We start from the raw sequence: 22,490 nt of genomic DNA on the forward strand, positions 1-22,490 counted from the left end.
AATATTATTATTGTGTTTGTCCAGCTCTTTTGTGTGAAATCAACATAGGACCTATTGAGTGGAAAAACACATTTTCCCTCTTTGGAACTCTCACTCCACATCTTATTTAGTGGACACGAATAACTGCCTCAAAGTCAGTTGGCAGCTCACCAATTTGAGTCGCGCTAGATCTCGAGCTAATTAGTCCTGATTTAAATGCATGTTTGTTTTTTTTAAATTTTTTTGTTAGTTTCACTTTGAGACTCTCTCTCCTCTCCTCTTGTTTAGTGAATACTTGTAACACATTCTACATCGATTGGCAGCCAATCATGTCGCCCCAACTTAAATGATCAGGTTCTGTCATGGCTTTCCACATTGGCCTTTATTTAGTCAATAGAGGCTCTATTAGGATGTGTAATGACCGGGGAGGAAAAAAAAAAAGAATCTTGAAATTGTCACTAAATTCCACCTTCCACCTCGTAATGAGCTCAAAATCAATTAACCACATCATCAATTAATTTTCTTGGTAAGAGTTTTCCAGATCTTTCCTCGTGCTCACTGATGGTTCCTTAAACACTAACATCAACACTATTGAACGATCTTCCGAGAAAAAATAAAAAAAAAATACTCGAGTTGAATGTAATCATGCGGAGCCCCGTAACGACTCTGTGACTCCACCTGTGAACCGTGTCGCTCTCCAGCAAATATTCACTTAACCCAGCAAAGAATTACAGCTCAGGATACGTTAATGGCGTTCTTGTTGATCAAAACGTGGGTCCAGGGAAGCGGTTGCCTGGTTGCATCGTCCGGCTTGAATGAACGTTGAAGAGAATCGAGGGCGACAGATACACGACACGTGCAATTCCTTTCATCAGGCACAATCTAATCTGAGAGGAAAAATGCTTCCTATTCTAATATGACTGTCTGAAAAGTCTTTCCTTTAAAGGTGCTTTGGGAAGATGACGCAAGTGAGAACCGAGATGACTAAAGCGCATCTTTCACTTCGGAGTACGACTGATCTCCAGAAGTAGCTCTTGATCACGTCACTTTCATTTTTAATTAGCAGCGCTTTGAGTAGTCTCTGAGACTTGCAATAGAAGTGAAATGGACTTTTTACTTGATTTACTTGCTTTTCTTTTCTTTTTTATGAAATAATGGATGAATCTTAATGCCACAACAACAGATTTATTTATTTTTTTGGCCAAGGTGGAGGCCTTTGAGGTTAACTGATGAGTCTGGAGTCAAATAGCAGTGAAAGAAGTGAGCATTTGTTTTTTTCCCTCTTTATTAAAAGACAAAGCCTTTGGGTTGGAGTCGTCTGGTGCAGACAGCGGAACGCAACGTAATTGGATATGTGTGGGAGCAGTTCGAGGTGCTTGATCAATACAAATGACTGCGGGCTTGTTTTGCCTCCCGCTGACATTTTGTAGTCGTCACCAGTGATTTTCGAACCAATTCAAATGTTCATTGGGGCTGTCAGGCCTTTTTTTTTCCTTCTTTACGATCTGGCTAGGCGCACTTGCTTGGCTGACACGCTAATGCATTAAAAATTGTCTTTGCTTAAGATGTTATTTGTCTCAACAGGCATTAGACTTGACTCGATTACAGCCTGTGCTGTAAATGATTGCGACTGTTTACCAGGCTAAAAAATTGTTTGAATAGTGACACTTGGAATTTTTGAGAAAATATAGCCCGAAAGCCGGTTTAACAAAAATATGTTATTCAAAGATGGATGTTTTCCGCTTTTAGACGTCTGTAAAAAGTGGACTCCATCACCCAAGCGCTGCTCTGTTAATCTTATGCTAATTGCAAAGCTAACCGGGCGTCTCCGTCTTTTGTCATTATCCCTTTGTGAGAACGATACTTGTCAGAAGTGTACCTTATTCGCCGCTTATACGAGGCGATGATTCATGACTTAGGTGGGACTCCGCAACATGTTTAGTCACGCATGCTAATAGCCAGCCAAAGCTTGTTGCTAGCTAGCCACTGCGACACAAGTCGCACAGAGCTTCCCTTGATCTCTCGCGGTAGGTGACGTGAGTCCAATGAATATTTTTTGGGGGGATGGAAATTAATAAGTCTTTGATTCTCAGTTTTGCGAAATGGTAAATGTAAATTTTGCCTCACAAACTGCAAAGTGAAGCGAGCCTTGTACACAGGTGCCGATGCTAAATGGTTAGGAGCGTAAGTTTTTGTCATTGTGTCGACCACGGTCGGTTTTAAGTTTTCTGACCGTCATTGGGAGTGTGGATGTAAAATTGCCTTTTTCTTGCTAAAAAAAAAATGCCAAGAACCTTCGAAAGAACATACTTTAATTCACACACGCAAATGTTGCACATTAGCGATGACCAGTCCGCTAAAGAATCAGTTGCTAGTCACTAGTGGCAAAATTCAATGACTGAAACACAAAACTTGAACTCTGCAAGATCAGAATCAGTTTTACTTCACAACACGAAAGTACTGTATGACCTGAAGTCTGCTGGGATCAGCTCACAATAAGTGCAAAATGATTGAGCAATCAATCAATACCTGAGAAGTCACAGAAATCCTTGCAATTTGTTTTGAAACTGCTCATTTCGACCATTTCCCGAAGTCCTTTCAAAAATGAACTTGTCCTTGAGAGTGTGTCCAATAGCAGCCAAATTTTAACCAGGTATGCTCGACAGATGGCTGACCCTGAACTGCAAAACATGACGAAACAAAATCCTCAAGTTGAAATTGGCCGGTCTGGAATATCCATCTCCCGCTGCATGACGTAAATGTCTGTAATAAAAAGCCATGAGCAGAAATGAAAGTCTGTGCATGCCCGAAGCGAACCCGACCGGAGCGTCAGATTGCGACGTCATTCGCTGCAATTCGCTCTTCCCCCGCCCCCTTTTCCCCGAGCCAAAATTAGCCGACGCACATTAGCCGCTAATTGTCACTTCAGCGGGAAGTCGGCTGATTAAAAACGTGCTGCAGTCGTGCCATGGATGACACATTTGTCCTCTGCGGTGGTTAATATCGCCTCCAACAAAAAGGTTTACTTTGCCAAGTGCTTTTTTTTCCCCCCTCACGGTTTTATTTTTAGAGGTGACAAACTTTTCACAATGTCACAACCTGACCTTACCGCCTCTGCTCGTGGAGGGAGTACAAACAAAGTGCAAACGCCCGAGCCTTGTGCTCTTTATCGATGCTGTTTTCAAGCAGCGAGTTCGTGCGCACGTAATATATTTATATCGGAGCTGGAGGAATATTTGACTAGCATGTTTCACGAGAGCTCGGAATGCAAATCCTCGGCATTGCGGCCGAGGTCAGGAGATGGAATTCCTTGGGCTCCGCGCGCTTCATCCATATACTGTGTGTATATATAAAGTTAATGGAGCTTGGTGAAGGCGAGGCGGGGGGAAATATAGCGGAAGGGAGAATTTGTTTTCCCTTATTTTTTTATTTTTTTATTTTTTTTAATAGCTCAAAATACACCCTCTCGTTTTGCGGATTTAATGGTGCGGCAGTATTCTTCGAATGCGACTCCGTAACAAGTCCCGCAGGGGAGGTGCACGCTGTGAGAAGTTGTTTAAAAGGAGCCTTTTTTTTTTTCTTTTTTTTTTTTTACTGCGTCAGCAACTCATTTCACATGAAAGTAAATGGTGGCATAGCGTTCTGGTTAGCGATTGCATCAGGAGAAATTTGCATCGTAACCACAGCTGAAAATTGATCGTGTCGGGAAATTGCGTGACTTCAATTCTAACCTTGCATTCTGTTCGAGGTTACAAATGGACTCGTGTGTGTACAGCAGTGAAGGAATTCTTTGTAGCTGCACAAGAAGGCACGCTTGCTTGTAACCTTAAGGGACTGTTTTGGATGTTTTTCAGACATACCTGTATTTTCTGTTGATGACTTACTAATGTATTAATTGAGGTCAGGGATGGGCAACTTAAATACTGGAGCTGTCATGTATCTAATCAGATGCATGACAAAAATGCCAGTTTAAATAGACAAATGTGCATATTTCAGTTTTTTTTTATTGAACCAATGCACACCATAGTATGTTAATCAGTTTCATTTTTCATGATAATGATGATAATAATAATAATGATAATAATAATAATAATAATAATAATAATGATAATAATTTCTCAATACATGTATAAAACATTCAGCCTTCAACAACAATTTTTTTTTCCAGTGAAAAGGGTTCTTGTGGAGAAAAATGACCGTTGCAGGATGGCATGAAACTGAATGGCAACAACATTGTGGAAGAACTCATTTTGTAGTTTTTCCATAAAAATTAAAAAATTGTAAAATTATTCCAGGTACTTATTCACAGGAACCAGGCCGGCCGGTGAATAGAGAAAATTTGCATATAATTGATGACAATGAAATGAATAGGATTAATTTTTTTCTTCAAAAACACTGATAAAACTCCAATATACATTTCCACAAAAAATAGCTATTTAAAAAAAAAAAAAAAGCAAAATTAGCTTTTCCTCCCCCACAAAAAAAACAAGCAAGAAAAGAAAAAAGGAAAAAATATAGGGGAAAAAATTGGCAAAAATAAGTGACTGGACGCCAAGCTGTTAGTATGTAGGGATCCGCTCTAGTTGAGGAAATGTTGCCCACCTTCAAAAAGAAAAAAAAGTCAAGCAAGTAACTCAACAAAGGTCACCTGTAATGGAGTTTCTCATTGCAACAACCCTTTCTTCTATTATATGAAATGTGGGACTACATTAAACACTTTATGAAAACTAAACTTGAAGTCACTCCGTTGTCAAATTCTCAATAGTGGACTTCCACTTCCTTTGGGCGTGGCTTCTTGACTTATTTTATTTATTTATTTTTAATGGGTAACTTTACTCATTATAGACATGAGTACAAAATCTTGTATTTATGGTTCAACTTTGGTAACAGACAAAATCTCTCGGACAATTTCCCTGAGGGAGCCATCCCAAAGGGATCAATAAAGTCAAGTCCAAGTCAAATCAATATATATATTTTTTTAAGAATCCCAGGAAATGTCCAAAAATGACCGTAAAATGGCGGACTTCTTTTGTCTCCTTGAGATGTTTTTGAGAACATACTGAACAAGTGCGGAACTTTGACAGACTTAATGAGCGTGGCTGTGAACAAATATCGTATATGTGCGCGAACAACCTTGATGTAATTAAAGGTTAATCAAGTGTAAGCGCGTATGTTTTTTTTTTTTCTTCTTTCAAGTTATGTTTAATTATGAATAAAGCCTTTATGGCTTATCCCTTTATAATGTTATAATTAGTTGTGCTCATAAATTATGGAGAGAAAAAAAAAGTATTTAATTCAAATGACTGCATTTTAGTCATCTTATTTTTCATTACTTTCATTTCCTGCAAATGAGATCTTAACGAATAAGGTTTCATTGCCTTGGTTTTAATTGTATGTGGGTGCAGGGACTGATGATTTTGACCTTTTTTCAGCCAGCAAGGATTTATTCTTCTTCACGAATATTTCAGCGTGACTGTAAGATGTACTTGTATTTGGACTTGGAGCCGATTCAAATCCATCTTTTTTGTGATGTTTGACAAGAAGTCTCATTGAGTGAAGATATGTTAGCTTCTTGTGCTAGCCCATGGTCCTTTGTTTGATTTCCTGTTGTGTTGCTAAAACTCACAGTTTGACAGTTTTGAAAACAAATGACTTTGATTTGAATCTTATACGACTGATGTCGTGTAATTGAGTCATCGGTTTCTGTTTGACAAGATGGTGCACCGAGTGAACAGGTCGAATGCTATGTTAGCTTCTTGCGCTAACCGCCAACTTTGATGCCATGCGCTTGTCACTTGCCAACAAAATACTTTCACATTTGTTTGAGTCTCTGTGGCATGGCATCCAATGTCAAAAAGAGGAAAAGGTGACACACAGTCATAAAAACTTGATTTTAATTGGGATCATCTGTGACTGACGTGGTGATGGAGCATCGAGCTAAATTAGCTTCTTTCGTTAGCCACAATAACATTTGGCTATCGACTTGAACAGTAGTAGTCGACTTTGAATGGTGATTTCGGATTGTTTTGTTATTAATTTTAATTGGACTCATCTGTGACTGACTTGAGTTGATGGAGCGCCGAGCTACATTAGCTTCTCTCATTAGCCGAAATAACATCATCTGGTTATCGACTGGAACTATCGTCGTCGTCTCGCATAGAATGTGAGCAGCCAGTTGAGCTTGGTAGTCAAGCACAGGACTCGACGAAACGCAGGGAGTTCCTGTTGGTGGGGGGGGGGGGGGGGGGGGGGCAGATGGATTTCCCAGGTAATTAGGGGTGACATTTTCCAAAGCCTAAAGCCGGCATCAAAGCGCACATCGGCTAAGGAGACGCTTGTTTCCTGAGAAAAGGTTAGGAAAGACCTGGAAGCCCGTAGGCCCGCTTGCCTTTTACTGCGTCTTCAGTGGAGCAGACAGCTGACAGAGCACATTAACGCCGTGCAGACCAGCGTGGAGGCGCACTGCTTTGACTCCTCTGCTTTCTCCGGATTGGAAAACAAGCAAGCCTAACAAATTTCCAATGACTAGCACAAGTGATTACAATGCTTCCTGATTGGAAAAAAAACATCCACTTCAAATTCAAGGGGCTACGATTATTATTTCACTCATTTTTAAAAAAAAAAAAATTTTGAGTTAATGTTACAGTAAAGTTTGACTAGAAGTGAAGTAGTATCGGAAAACTGCTCAAGTGAGAGATGTTTTTTTTTCTTTTTTTTTTTTTCTCATTTCCTCTGAGTGTTAGTCGATAGTCTGGCATTTCTTGATAGAGAGAAACTGAGAACAGGTGCTTCCCAACCTATTTCACATTAGAATAATTTCACGGATCACCACCAAACAAATGTCAGCAATATGAATAGTGAAATAATGATGATCTCGTCTCAAATGTTTTTCCCCCAAACTGACTTATTCAATGTGAAATTTGGGACTGTTCAATTGAAAAGCTCTCAGAAAGCCATGACTTATTTGTTGTATGAATACGAATGGGTGGATACACAGATTTATTGTACCTCCTGCCGATTAATGGAAGATAATTTAACCGTTGTGTCTGTCACTATACATTGCCGGAAAAGTTAAATGAGCTGCAAAAGTTTGGAAATCTAAAATAATTGGTAGGCATAAAGTGTGGAGATGGCGCAGAGCACATTTGCATTATGCTGAAACGAGTCCTCGCGAGTTGCGCTTTTTGACTGTTTGCTGTCAAAATGTATTCAATTGAAGGCGTATTTTTCATCCTTTGTCTTCACGTGAGCGAGTTCAACCTGAGGAAGATGTTTCAAAGGCAGCAGCGATGGGTGAGAAGGGTCAACAGCGAGCCTCCGCGTTTCGCGTCTGACAGGCGCGAAGGCGCGGCAGGGTCGCAGCCAATTAGCTTGGTTGCCATGGAAACTCTTTCTAACCGTCGGCGACGCACAGACGGTGGGTACTTTGTCAGGTACGCCCGCACAATTGTTGAGATCCAACGTTGCTGCTTTTTACACGGATAATTGTGCTCAGCTTTTATTCCCAGAGCTTTTCATTGAGCCATGTTGGTGGCTGTAGCCAAAACTTTGGTGGATCATGCAATAATATGCTCAACCTGTAGATCAATGCAATTAAAGAACATTGCATTACTGTGTTGTGTAATCTTATGTGGCATTTACGACGGAAGCATATTGCATTCACTTTGGGACCTCAAGTTTTTCTGAGGAATTTATTTTTGGGCTTTGTTTTTTTGGATTTTTTGTTTTATTTTTATTTTTATTTTTTTAATTTTCTTATTTTCAGAATATTTTCCCTTTTTATTTTTTCCAGAGTTTTTTCCCTGTTTTTTGTTTTTGTTTTTAAAAATATATGTATATTTCTTTTTTTTGTTTTTGTTTCTGATTTTCAGAATATTTTTGGAATGTTTTTTTTGTTTTTTGTTTTTTTTATTTTATGTATTTATTTTTACATATTTCTCTTTTTCGGAATAATGAAGTCAATGTTTTCTGAACAATATTTTTTTCTGTTTTGGTGGGGATTCCCTCCATTTTTCAGATTTTTTTTATTTTTATTTTTATTCATTTATTTTTTTGCTTTTCTGAATAATGCATGAAACATTTTCAAATCTTTTTTTTCCCCTCGTTTTTCTGAATATTTTGGGTGGAAATAAAAAAAAATAAACAGCTGAAAATTGCATCATCAACTTTGTCTCTCCCTTCCCACATATGAGAGCATTAGTGCAAGAACAGTATACAGTAAAAGCAGTCGCTACAACCTGCTGATTTCTGCGTTATAGCCGGGCAACTCTATATTAAAACAAGTTGCGTGAAGCTTGAAATTTAAAAATGAATAACTTTCATGTCCACATGTGAATATGTCTAAACTGAAGCAATTATAGTTACTTTGATACTTACAGTGGCAAAAATTCCAATGTTTATTTGAGGGAGGTGTTTATTTGACGCACCCAGCATCTGTTCGAGTATCTCTTATTATTTCAGCAAATGCTACATTCAAAAGTCTTCTCATCAGCGGGGTGCGGCATTAGCATAATGTGCACACAAACATTGGGTATCCTTTAGTTGGTCATTAGCATGCTAATGAAAGTAGCTTTAAACGTCTGGGGTTTCATTTTTCTGAATCCTCGAGGTGCTTCAATCCATCTGTTCAGTCTGCGTCTTTGAATGTAGCGTTGGCCAGCACGAGGGAAGATGCTTTCAATCCTTTCTAGTTTCCTCTAAGTTTCCTCTATGGATTTTGACCTTGGGGATTAGAGCGCGATGACCGGTTGCTTAGGAAAAAACAACAACAAAAAAAACAACATTCTCTGATATAAAGTTGTTTCCTTCAACGCTGCCTTTTAATGCCAGGTTACATCTGCTTTTATGAGAAGAAAATGGAATCGTCTCTCGTGGGCAAATGGAATTTATACTTCTATTTGTCATGCAACAGATCAAATGCATACACTAAGGGAGATGTGTGTGTGTATATGTGTGTGTATATATATATATATATATATATATATATATATATATATATATATATATATATATAGCGATGCATAGTATAATATAGAGCATATAGTAGAGAATGCTAATAAATTGGTTGTTTACTGCACACCAGTGGCCACAAAGCATCATCCTCGGCGTCCTTTTCATGTTTCAACAATGAAACAGAAACCTTTTACCAGGGTCTCTGCGCATCTTTTATAAGGGCTTGAATTCCATTTCATAAAAATGGAGGCCTTACTTATCCCTTGAAATCACACTTGATCCTTAAATCCGCGTCAGGTGTTGGTCTTTGGCTTCACTGGAGAAGAAAAAACAAAAAAGTATCAGAAAATACATCTCGTTGTTCTTTTCAGTTTTATGAGAAAAGAATGCAAGCCAAAGTTGTTACAAGTGGCTTTTTTTTTCTTCACCCAGTTGCTCTTAATTTGCCATTCTGACAGCTGAGTGGGTGTGGCTGGCATGGGCCTAAAATGACATTTTTCAAAAATACTGCCTGGCAACAAGTGACTGAGTGAAACAATTTTGTGGCTTTGCTTGTTAGTCAGGAATGCAGAGCCACTTCTTTTACATCCTCCAAGCATGAATGTAAATTCAAGTAATTGAAGATGAGAACAAACATTTTTTTGAAGTAGACTGATATGTACCTGCAAATGACTTTACCGGCATTCTTCCAATAAGTGATGGAGGTTACAGACAAGCGCTAATGAAACTGTTTGAAATCTGCAAGGCTAATCAAATGTACCTTTTTGAAAAGTAAAGTGTCGTTGTGCGTGTCGTCTCGCAGCGGTGGCAGACGTTCAAACGGTAAATTTAAAGACCAGGGCCAAGAACAAACCCACGCAGGCGGCGAGGATTAAGATTAACGACCTCTCCATCAGCCAAAATGTTGTTTACCAATTTGAATCTCGGCTCCTCTCTGACGCTTGATTTGATGTCAATCTCGTTTGTGCGTCTGCTGGATCTCACACGGTGAATCGTAAAAGGTCTTCATTGAGTTTTGCTTCTTGAAACCCATAACGAGAAACAGTTTGGGCTGGATTATTTATTTTTTTATCATCTGAAAATCTGCATGTTTTTTGTTTGTTTTTTTGACGACACTGCTAACTATCCAGTCAAAATTCTTCCAAAAAATAATATAGGAAATAATTAGGAAATAAATATAAATCATAAGGAATTATAAACACAATATAAACACAAGTAATTTCAAAAATCAGTGGAAAAAAACCTGCCAAATGTAAATAATTAAAAGAAAATTGCCATATACAATTGATGTTGAATTTAATTTGTTTTGTCAGCTTGTTCTCAACTAAAACGAAAGTTACAACTGTAACTACGGTTCTATGAGTCCCGGACGACCGCCAGAAGGCGGTGCTTTAAGCACTGAATGTTCCTTTCGCGCATGCGCAGTTCGAGTAATGCATACCAAATTAGTCACCTGTGACCCCTGGGTGACCCTAGAAGGGTATAAGTTCCGGTGTCACCCAAGGTTCGTTTCCTACGGAATCTTCTCGCGTGAACACGAGGATTCCGAGCGACAGGACGCCCTGGCGGTCGTCCGGGACTCATAGAACCGTAGTTACAGTTGTAACTTTCGTTCTATTTCGTCCCTCCCGACCGCCAGAAGGCGGTGCTTTAAGCACTGAATGACTAATACCGGCGTAGTCGCGAGGGATCTCAGACACAAACCTCACTGAGAAGCCCCAGCAGGACCCAAGATCACGCCAAGCGGATGGGGAGAGGTGACATCCACGCTATAAAACCTGGAGAAGGTGCAAGGCGTTGCCCATGAGGCAGCAGCACAGATATCCTCCAGGGAAACACCCCTCAGGGCGGCCCAGGACGTGGCAACGCTCCTGGTGGAGTGACAGCGCACCCCTGACGGCAGGGGGCGGCCCGACAGCAGGTAGGAATGGCGAATGGCATCCACGACCCAGTGAGACAAGCGCTGCTTGGAGAGAGCGGAGCCCTTGGTAGGACCACCATAACAAACAAAAAGCTGGGCAGACGTACGAAAGCCCGCCGTAGCGTCAATGTAACACTGCAAGGCTCTCACCGGACACAAGAGCTCCGGCCTGTCCCCACCATCAGCAGGAGTGGGTACATAACGTTTAAGCCGTAGAGGCTGGTTAGAACGAGAGCCAGACAACACCTTGGGAATGAAGGCAGTGTTCGGCCACAGAGTGACGCCGGCGCCATCCGGGTGCCATCGCAGGCAATCGGGGCTAACCGATAAAGCGTGTAGGTCGCTGACGCGCTTGGCGGAGGCAACGGCGAGCAAGAGTGCAGTCTTGCGCGACACCCACAGAAGGTCTGCCCCCGCCAGGGGCTCAAAGGGAGGCCTGCACAGGCCGTCCAGCACCAACTGCAGATCCCACGCCGGAACCCGAGGGGCCGGGCGGGGACGAAGACGCAGAGCCCCTCTGAGGAACAAGGACACCAACCCATGGCGCCCCACGGAACCGCCATCAGCACCAACATGCCGGGCAGAAATAGCTGCCACATACACCTTCAGCGTCGACTGAGACCTGCCCTTATCCAGGAGGGACTGCAAGAAATCCAGGATGGTGGGGATGGAACATGAAGCAGGGTCCACCCCGTGTTCTCCGCACCATGCCACAAACAACTTCCACCTGTTGGCATACTGTAGCCGAGTGGACGGTGCCCTCGCATTAAGAATGGTCCGTGTGACAGACTCTGTACAGCCGGTCAGCAGCGGTTGGGGCCCCTCAGTGGCCAAACACACAAGCGAAGGCGCCGAGGGTCGGGATGCCAAACCCGACCTCCCTGTTGAGACAACAGGTCCTCCCTGTCGGGGAGACGCCACGGCTCGCCGGAGCACAGTTGACGGAGCAGGGGGAACCACGTCCGGGCCGGCCAGAAGGGGGCGACCAGCAAGAGCGTGTGACCCTCCTGAAGAACTCTCTGAAGCGTCAGCCATATCAGAGGGAGCGGCGGAAAGGCGTAGAGAAGGCACTCCGGCCACGGCTGCGCCAGTGCATCCAGACCCAGAGGGCTGGTGGCCTCGTTCAGGGAAAACCAAAGTGGGCAGTGGGTCGAGGCCTCGGAGGCGAAGAGATCGACCTCCGCCGTGCCGAAGCAGCTCCAAATCATGCGCACCACCTCTGGGTGGAGGCGCCACTCTCCCGGAGGAGGACCCCGACGGGAGAGAGAGTCCGCGAGCTGGTTCCGAACCCCCGGCAGATAGGTGGCCCGTAGACTGGCCAGACGGGGAGCAGCCCACCTGAGAAGGAGCTGGGAGATCTCCAATAGACGGGCGGACCTGACGCCGCCCTGATGGTTTATGTGAAACACGGTCGTGGTGTTGTCCGACCGTATGAGAACATGCCGTCCGCTCAGGTATGGCAAGAAGTGCATGAGTGCCAAGTGCACCGCCCGAAGCTCCAGCACATTGATGTGATCGGCCCTGTCGCGCACAGACCAAATTCCCTGAGCCGTCCTGTGCTGCCAGACAGCACCCCAGCCCGTGAGGCTGGCATCCGTGGTGACTGTTTCGCGGCGGGCCGGGGCCACACCCAGCGGGACGCCGCTCAATAGAAAAGCCCTCTCCCTCCAAGGTGCCAGGGCAAGGAGGCACCGACGGGACACCCTGAGCCTCCGGTGGCGGTGCCACTTGGCGTCCAAGTGGAAGCCGTTCAGCCACCTCTGTAGTGGGCGCAGTGTCAGCAGGCCCAACGGGACCACAGCCGTCATGGACGTCAGCTTGCCCAAAAGCCGCAAGTAGGCGACGTAAGGCAACAGCCTGCCCCCTCGAAGGTGCGCGAGGAGGCGAAGAACATCGTCGACTCGGTGAGGAGACGGGTGGGCTCTCATAACCGTGGTGTCCAACGTCACACCAATGAAGTCCGTCCGCTGAGAGGGGACCAGAGAGGACTTGGGCAAGTTGACCCTGATACCCAACCGGGCCACATGAGACAGGAGATCGGAGGTGTCCCGGATCACCTGAGCCCGCGACGGCGCGCAGAGGAGCCAGTCGTCGAGGTACGGCAGCACCTTCATGCCCACAGACTGCAGGGGCGCCAGAGCAGCCCTCACAAACCGAGTGAAGACCCGCGGAGCGAGGGAGAGCCCGAAAGGGAGCACACGGAACTGCCAGTGACGGCCTTTGTAGGCAAAACGGAGAAATCGACGGTGTCGAGGTGCGATGGGGACGTGGAAGTAGGCGTCCTTCAGGTCTATAGACGTGAACCACTCCCCCTGGGCGAGCGACTGCAAGACGTCGTTCGTGGTTAGCATGTGGAATGGCAATACCTTGAGATGTCTGTTGAGCCCCCTCAGGTCCAGTATCGGACGGTATCCACCGGTCTTCTTTGGGACAAGGAAGTACGTCGAGTAGAAGCCCCCGGGCTGTGCCAGGGGGTCCACGGCCTCGATCGCGTCCTTGGCCAGGAGGGTGGACAGCTCCTGGTCCAGAGCTGAGGCTTTTGCCGGGTCGGCGATGAGTCATCCTGACCCGACAGGAAGCAGGAGGCCGGCGTCGGAACTGCAGCTCGTACCCGTGGGTCAAGATGGAGACCACCCATGGGTCTGAGGCACGAGCAGCCCAGTAACTGAGCTGCTGGTGGGAAAAATGTCCGACGGCCGGCCCCAAGGCCTCAGTCCCTGCCCCTCCGGCCCCTAGGGGCCCGAGAGGGACGGCGGGTGGGGCCTGCAGCCCGTGGTTGCCCTGAAGGCAAGCGGGCGGAGGAGTGAAAACCCACGGCGGGCCTCTGCGGGGGTCGCCGGGTGCCATAAGCCTCGGCAGGTCGGGGCTGAGGAAAGCGATGAAAAGCAGAGGGTGCCCCAGGCCTACACTGTTGGGGAGGCAGGGCCCTGTTGAGGCTGGAAAGCTGCTTCCTGGTTTCATGAGCCTTAACCGTCCTTTCCAGTGCACCCACAGCGGCAGAACCAAAAAGCTCCCCCGGCTCCACAGGAACACCACGGAGGGCCCTCCTAGAGGCCTCCGACAAGGGGGACTGCGCTAGCCACACCTGGCGGCGCGCCTGCACTAGGAAGGACATGAGTCGGCCGTGTTCCCTAGTCATGAGGGCAAAAGCCTGGAGGGCTGCATCACTGAAGGACACAGCAGCCTCCACGCTGTCCGCTTGCAGGGATGTAGAGAGAGCAAGCATGAGGTGAGCCAAAGAGTTCCCAATGCGGCCAGCACGTGCACCAGCGCCATAGGCCCGTGTGAGAAGGTCGTCAGTCACACGACATTGGGGTCGAGGACATCGCACAGATGGCCGAAGGGTCTCCTCCGGGGACACAATGAGGGATGCGACAGCTGGCTCCACAGCAGGCATCCGGTCCAAGCCAACACTAGCAGCACCGTGCATAGATGCTAAATCACGGCCATCAGCCGAAGGACGGGAGAGAGCCCCAGGATCCCTCCAGCAAGCATGTAGTTCCCGCAGATAGTCATCAGACGCGGGGACAGAAAAAGCCGAGGAAGGGCGCCTGCGCCGGAAGAAAGCGCTCTCAGACGCCGATTGAGCCTGTGGAGGCACCTCCAAATGCAGGAGGTCCAAGGCATTGCGCAGGACAGCCCGCATAGAACTATCCCCCGCCTCACTGGACGAACTCTGAGCGGACGCTGGAGAGTTTGGTCCCAAAACCACAGACCCCGGGTCACGGTCGTCGTCATTAAAAAAGGAAGCCGAAGCTGCCAAGGAAATGGCGTCCTCCTCAGGAGGAAGCACTGGCATGGGCGGGGTGGATGGTCGCGGCATGGGCAGGGCAGGTGGTCCCGGCCCCCCCGTAAGTGTGGGAGGGTGACGGTCCTGCAGAAGAGATCTCACCTTTGCCAGCTCAGCCTGAAGGTGCCCAACCTCCGAAGCAAGTCGTCGCTGCGCCGCCCTTTTCCTGGGGGGGGCATGTACAGCAGAGGACACACCGAGACGTTTCCGGCGCCTCGGTTGGGAGGACGACAGATGACCCAGTGGACTGGGGTCACTGACACCAGGACTGCAGGCCCGGCCATCCCCGGCACGGTCAGAAACAAGACACCTCGGGCAGCGATCGTCCAGGACATCGGAGGCCTCAAAGAGGATACCACAGTCCACGCAGCAATGGGAGTCCTCCATTGTGAACACAAGGAGGCCCAAGCAGTGATGAGCGGAAAGCTGAGGGAAGGGGGCGCGAGCGCCACCTGCACAGCAGACCCACACCGAGCAGCCGACGCGTGGGTCGGGGCAAACAGTAAGCCGGTAAAGCAGCGATAAGCCGAGGGAAGGGGGCGCGAACGCCACCTGCACAGCAGACGCACACCGAGCAGCCGACGGAGGGCGGGGGCAGACAGCCAGTTGTCAATAGTAGCGATAAGCTGAGGGAAGGCGCGCGAACGCCACCTGCGCAGCAGACGCACACGGAGCGGCCGGCGGGAGGGAGGGGAAGACAGCAGTCGCGAAAGCGGCGACAAGCTGGGAGAAGGGGCGCGAACGCCACCTGCACAGCTCAAGCCAGGTGCGCACCGCAGGCGGGACACGCACAAAGTGAGTAAGACAAACAATCGAGCGAAAAACGCGACGCCGTAAGCTGGGAGCGGGAACGCTGACGCTGCCCTCACCAGCAAAGGCACAAAAAAGAAAAGCAACAACCAAACGGCAACACCGTCGGAGAAAGCGGCGCTAATAAACTGAGAGAAGCGCTAACGCTGCCAAAGCCAGCGGAGGAAAAATTTAGGGTAGACCACGAGCCGTGGCAGCCAGGGCGCTAACGCGAGGCTAGCCACACAAAAAACTCAAAACACCGCAGTAAACGCGGAAATAAGACGACAAGTAGTCAATAACCTTACCCCACGGGAGGTTAGAATACGCGACCACGTCGGGTCACAAACGAAGGAAAGAAAAACACCGTCGCCGCAGCCTTTGGAGGGCGAACTACGCAGCTCCGACCGATCCGGTCACAAGGCTCCAAGCGGCGCGGTCAAGAGGATAAATACAAATCCCAATTCTTACACTCTTCGAAAATGTGTCGTATGCATACGCCACGCGAGAAGAAAAGAGGAAACGAACCTTGGGTGACACCGGAACTTATACCCTTCTAGGGTCACCCAGGGGTCACAGGTGACTAATTTGGTATGCATTACTCGAACTGCGCATGCGCGAAAGGAACATTCAGTGCTTAAAGCACCGCCTTCTGGCGGTCGGGAGGGACGAAATAGAACGTTTGCTAACCAAGTTGATGTTCCCCACTGAAATGAATAGAAATGCAATTAATCTGTACCACATATCACAACCTTATTTAGATTGTTTAACTCATTTTCTCCCCAAAATGTGTCAATACGTTCTATTTAAAAAAAATTTAAAGGGATCGTTTGGCTTTTTTAACATGAATCTCAATTTCATCCTCACCTCCCGTGTGTGCGATCAGCACTGACTTACGCCTGACAGCGTTCGGTGACACCAGTTCTGGTTCGGCGTTGGACGAGAGGAAAATAGTCCAGCAAGCTGGCTGGGGTCTCTGAAATAAAGCGTTTTTCTTCTAAAAACTATTTGTTTTAAAAAGCGTGATACATTTCCATCACAATACTCTTTCCTGAAAAAAGTCAGACGCCATTACCGCCAGCCACTACTTTTCTGTTCGTTCGTATCACTGCGCGGCACCCTGTAGACAGCGAATTGACGCACTCCTGCCAGCTGATCCTTCCTCCTGAAGTTGTTTGCCTTTTCGAAGGCGGAAATATATATATGTATATGTGTATGTATATATATATGTGTATGTATATATATATGTGTATGTATATATATATGTATATGTGTGTGTGTATATGTATATGTGTGTGTGTATATGTATATGTGTGTGTGTATATATATGTATATGTGTGTGTATATATATGTATATATGTGTGTGTATATATATGTATATATGTGTGTGTGTATATATGTATATATGTGTGTGTGTATATATGTATATATGTGTGTGTGTATATATGTATATATGTGTGTGTGTATATATGTATATATGTGTGTGTGTATATATGTATATATGTGTGTGTGTATATACAGTGGCATGAAAAAGTATCTGAACCTTTTGGAATTTCTCACATTTCTGCCTAAAATCACCATCAAACGTGATCTGATCTTTGTCAAAATCACACAGATGAAACAACAGTGTCTGCTTTAACTAAAACCACCCAAACATTTACAGGTTTTCATATTTTAACAAGGATAGCATGCAAACAATGACAGAAGGGGGAGGAATAAGTAATTGAACCCTCTGCCTAAGGATACTTAAAGAGCAATTGAAACCAATTTTTACCAAACAATTTAAGTCAGGTGTGTGCCCAATCACTGATGAGTGGCTTAAAGCTTCCCTGCCCACTATAAAACACACACCTGGTTAGAATTGTCTTGATGAGAAGCATTGTCTGATGTGCACCATGACTCGCTCAAAAGAGCTGTCGGAAGACCTGCTATCAAGAATTGTTGGTTTGTATAAAACTGGCAAAGGATACAAAACCATCTCTAAAAGTCTGGATGTTCATCAATCAACAGTCAGCGAAGTTGTGTACAAATGGAGAGAGTTTGGCACTGTTGCTTCCCTCCCAAGGAGTGGCCGCCCACCAAAGATGACGCCAAGAGTTCAGCGCAGACCACTCAAAGAGGTAACCCTAGAGTGTCTGCTAAAGACTTGCAGAGATCACTGGCATAGTCCAATATCTCTGTGCATGCATCAACTATATGTACAACATTGGCCAAGAATGGTGTTCATGGGAGGACTCCACGGAGGAAGCCACTGCTGTCTAAAAAAAACATTGTGGCTCGTTTAATGTTCGCAAAAAGGCACTTGGGCACTCTACAGAAGTTTTGGCAAAATATTTTGTGGACTGATGAAGCCAAAGTTGAATTGTTTGGGAGGAACACACAACGTCATGTGTGGAGGAAAAATGGAACAGCTCACCAACATCAACACCTCATCCCCACCGTGAAGCATGGTGGAGGGTGCATCATGGTTTGGGGCTGTTTTGCTTCCTCAGGGCCTGGACAACTTGCAATCATTCATGGAAAAATGAATTCAAAAGTTTATCAGGATGTTTTGCAGGAAAACCTGAGGCCGTCTGTCAGACAGTTGAAGCTAAAAAGAGGATGGATGCTGCAACAAGACAATGATCCAAAACACAGAAGCAAATCGACTTCAAAATGGTTTCAGAAGAACAAAATACACGTTCTGGAGTGGCCAAGTCAAAGTCCAGACTTGAACCCCATTGAGATGCTGTGGCATGACCTCAAGACAGCGATTCATGCCAGACATCCCAGGAATCTGACTGAACTACAGCAGTTTTGTAAAGAAGAATGGGCCAAGATTAGTCCTGATCGATGTGCCAGACTGATCTGCAGCTACAGGAAGCGTCCGGTTGAAGTTATTGCTGCCAAAGGGGGGCCACAAAATATTAAATGTGATGGTTCAGTTACTTATTCTTCCCCCCTTCTGTCATTGTTTGCATGCTATCCTTGTTAAAATATGAAAACCTGTAAATGTTTGGGTGGTTTTAGTTAAAGCAGACACTGTTGTTTCATCTGTGTGATTTTGACAAAGATCAGATCACGTTTGATGGTGATTTTAGGCAGAAATGTGAGAAATTCCAAAAGGTTCAGATACTTTTTCATGCCACTGTATGTATATATATGTGTGTGTGTGTGTGTGTGTGTGTGTGTGTGTATATATATATATATATATATATATATATATATATATATATATATATATTTTTTTTTTCCCCCTTGATGAAAGAAGAGACTCTAATCTTTCTTTTGGTAGGTTCCATGTTTTTATAGCAATAGAACAGAATGTTCTGTGGGCCTTGCAAAATCAGTCAAAATCCAGTAAAACAGCAGGGAGCGAAAGGGGTTGTTTCAGTGAAAATTGCTGGGAGTTAAAAACAAAAAAAACAAAAAAATACTTTACAAAACACAATTTATGATGATGAAATAACAGCTTGCTTGCTAGCAAATCACTGTGCAGTGTGTTTGCGTTGTTTCCGTTCACTCTTGCCAGCCCTAAATGCCCACCACCTCCCACAATGCAGCACAGCTTTTGCGTTGCATCGTTGTATGTGGCGGCCATTTTGGGCAGGAAACATAGACACCTCATGAAAAAGTACAAAAGTTCGGAGGCTTCGGCGGCCAAGCTGGTAAATTGAAAGTAGCCATTTCGCCTTTAAGAAAATTGTTAGTAAACCGAGGTTCCACTACATAGAAAATGAGGATTCAAAATTGTGAAAAATCAAGCCAATGTCTCTGCTCTCAAATTCTGTGGGCGTGTCTACTGAATGCGCAAAGCCACATCCCGCTCAACTGTGAACTGTCAATCAAATGCCACAAGTGTAGAGTACTAGGAAAACCTTCCAAATAAATAGTTACTCTGGACTTTAATCATAAAAGAAGCCATTTTGGTTGCACCCAGAAATTAAGGAAAACTGAAAAAGTAAGACTAACACTAGAGTTCTCCCATTTTCTCTAACTACCTTCAAACATGATGGTCTCACCTTACACGGAGCAGTCGATCGATCACTTGGGTGTACTTGCATGACACCAATTACTACTTTCCTATCAGCCGAGGTTGACTGGACAGTAATTCTCAATACACGTTTTCTGCTGCATGTCCATCTAATGCAGCATTAGATCCACAACAAAAGCCTTTCGTCAGGTTGCTAACCTTGAGTGCGTCGGCGGCGGCGTCATTATGCCCGAAAGGCATTTTCTGTCTCATCAGAACGCACAAATCTCATTTGCACGGCGCATTTTACCGCACAAGAATCCCACAAAGCGATATTGCTTTGCGAGACTAAATGGATTTGGAAGTACCTTCACGCACACACACATTAATGTGTTTTATGTCGACTGCATAATATCACTGCAGCAGAAACCGCCCAATGTATGTACAGTGTGTTTATGTACGGTATAGAGTAACAGTAACTGTTAATGAATTCTGCTGAGTCATTGATCGGCGCCGTTGTGCTTCACGTAGCTCTCATGAAGCCATGTAAGCAAAGTAAAAACAGACATTTACTTCTCACTTTTAGCTGCAGGTCATCATTTTGCTGAAATTTGAAACGTCCGCATTTGGTTATTGAGCTCATAATGTTTTGTTTTTTTCTCTCCCCAGTTTAATCTTCCTCTTTGCGAGTAGAGCTCATTTATAGTGGTGGGGAAACAGCGTTCATATCTCAGTATTATAACGGACCCCAAAGAAGAGTAATTATTGAAGGCGGGGGTGTGAGTGTGTGTGTAAAAATTAATTATCCGCAGGGTGTTTTGCTTCACGTGTAAACAATACATTTGAGCGGGTTCACACTCGCGCCAGCGCGAGGCCATTAAGATGCTGATGTGGCTATGCAGCAGTCGTTAGCTTTAATGACTCCGCTGATGAATTAGCGCTTATAGTGGAGTTTGTCCTCCTCCTACCTGCGTGCATAAATAAAAGATGGCCGTCATAAATGGAATTTTTTACGGATCGTGCGGAATTTAACGGCGCTAACATCCACATATCGGTTATCTATTAAGGAAGCTATAGCGCCGTAATGGAGGACGCGATAGCCACATTAAAATGACCGTAATTCCTTAAATAGTGGCTCCCCCTTAAATAGGAGTGTCATCCACTTAAGACAAATAAGCACCTCATGCAAATGGACGCCTCAGGTAAAAAGTGTAATTATATAGCCAATCGGGCTACAGACAGAGTCCTGCTGTGAATAGCCAAAAACAAAAAAAAAGCGTAAGTAATTGACTTCTCCTCTTTTAACATTTTTAATTGCCTATATTAACTTTAAACCAGGGGTGTCAAACTATATATATATGTTCCGGACGTGTTATATCCACCTGTTTTGCATATATATTGTTCCCAGAATGCATTGTGTGGCGCAGTTAATAACGTTAAAAGGAACCCAATCCTAACTAGGAATTTATTTTTTTTCATATTTAACACATTTGTCAGTTTATGTTTAAATAAATAAATAAACAACAACAACAACAAACTATGTATGTAAAATGACATCCAGGACAATTCCCCATACAAGTTGCATTGCTCATCTGAGGACTGCTTGTGAAATTACAAATTTATATGTTTTGATTGTGGCCAGCTGATTGAGTCTAACATTACATTTATTTTATTTTTTATTTTTTTTACTTTACAAAATCATTTCACAGGCCGGATGAAACCCCTTTTGCGGGCCTGATTCGGCCCGCGGGCCGTATGTTTGACACCACTGCATTAGACTGTAATCATACCATAAAATACAATCATAAACCACTTTAATTGGAAGCTATAATAACAAGAGCTGTCAAAAGTAATCGATTAACTGATTTTTTTTTTTTTTTTTTTTTTTTTAAGTTAAAATTGTCCAAATCCTCTGATTTCGGCATATCAACGGTATTTGTTCACTGATTTCTGTAGCCTTTCATGAAAGAAGACGGGTTATCTTCTGTGTTTATTAACTGGTAACATAATACAACATCAGTCTTCCCCCCCCTTCCCCCTTTTTTTCCCCAATCACTACAAATACAAAGTAGGAAATAACCACCAACCGATGGTGAACAGTAATCAGTGGAAAAGATGCTTTTGTAATACACTTTAATACAAAATTTAAATGAATGTGATTAGTTGATTCTAAAAATATTTAGTGACGGCACAAATAACAACCCATGATACTTAAGCAACACCCCCCTTGAAAATAATTACTACTTTCCTATTAGTGAGAATTTGGTGCCACCATCTTGTTTTACTGTTTTGGGGTGTATTCAGGCCGCAGTTTCTGATGTTTTCTACTACATTACGATTTGAATTTGATTGCTGAGCCCTCGTTGTGATGTTTCTGACATCAGTTTGTTTTGTTGACCAGACTGACCTTGGCTACTTCGTAATCCCCACTCGGAATGCTGAAAGTATTCGGGTGGAATACTGTGGAGGCTGTAGCAAGTATGAAGAAAAGCAGACAGCATCACATTGCATCTGATATCCGTTTCTCTCAGCGTCGGGGGCTGAATTTTGAGCAGCCCCCGTTCTCATCGGGAGAGTTCAGGCCTGTGCATCAGGAGCGGCGTACTTGAACAGTTGCAGTTGCTGTATTTGCAATGTCACCCCATCGCCTCGCTCTTATTTGCTGTCCGCCGTCATCCTGAGTCCCAGCCGGTGTTATTTACGCCGCCGCTGTGGATCCAATCTCGCTTGGAGTGGTGAGCCAGCTGCAAAAGACTTTCACTGTCGAGTGTCACCGGCGGCGCAGTGTACATTTCCCACAAGGGATGCTCTTGTGTGAGGGAGCTTCAATGGGCATTTTCGACTTCAAAAAAGACAAACCTTTATGTGGACTTGACCTCTCAACCATGCCTTAAGGCGACAAACTCTCCAGTCCATCAAAGAGGGACTTTTTACGGTCACCTTCCTTTGACACATGCTGTTCTTCTGCGAATCAGCCCCGTCGGTGGCAAAACCTTCTACTTGTTAGTTAGAAAAGACTGCGATCAACCGGATATTTGATCTTGATATTTTTTAGCTGGGAAACGTTGCGGCAACCTTATCACAAGTTTCTTCTCCATTAACTACAT

At 44.8% G+C, this 22,490-nt stretch overlaps 1 pseudogene; it reads right to left on the reverse strand.

Annotated features, from left to right (window-relative positions):
- Positions 1–10,886: 10,886 nt before the first annotated feature.
- On the reverse strand, positions 10,887–15,029 carry LOC144026276 (uncharacterized; annotated as a pseudogene).
- Between the last annotated feature and the right edge of the window lie 7,461 nt (positions 15,030–22,490).

Source organism: Festucalex cinctus, chromosome 9, assembly GCF_051991245.1.
Source record: "Festucalex cinctus isolate MCC-2025b chromosome 9, RoL_Fcin_1.0, whole genome shotgun sequence".
In the NCBI taxonomy this organism is placed as follows: Eukaryota; Metazoa; Chordata; class Actinopteri; order Syngnathiformes; family Syngnathidae; genus Festucalex; species Festucalex cinctus.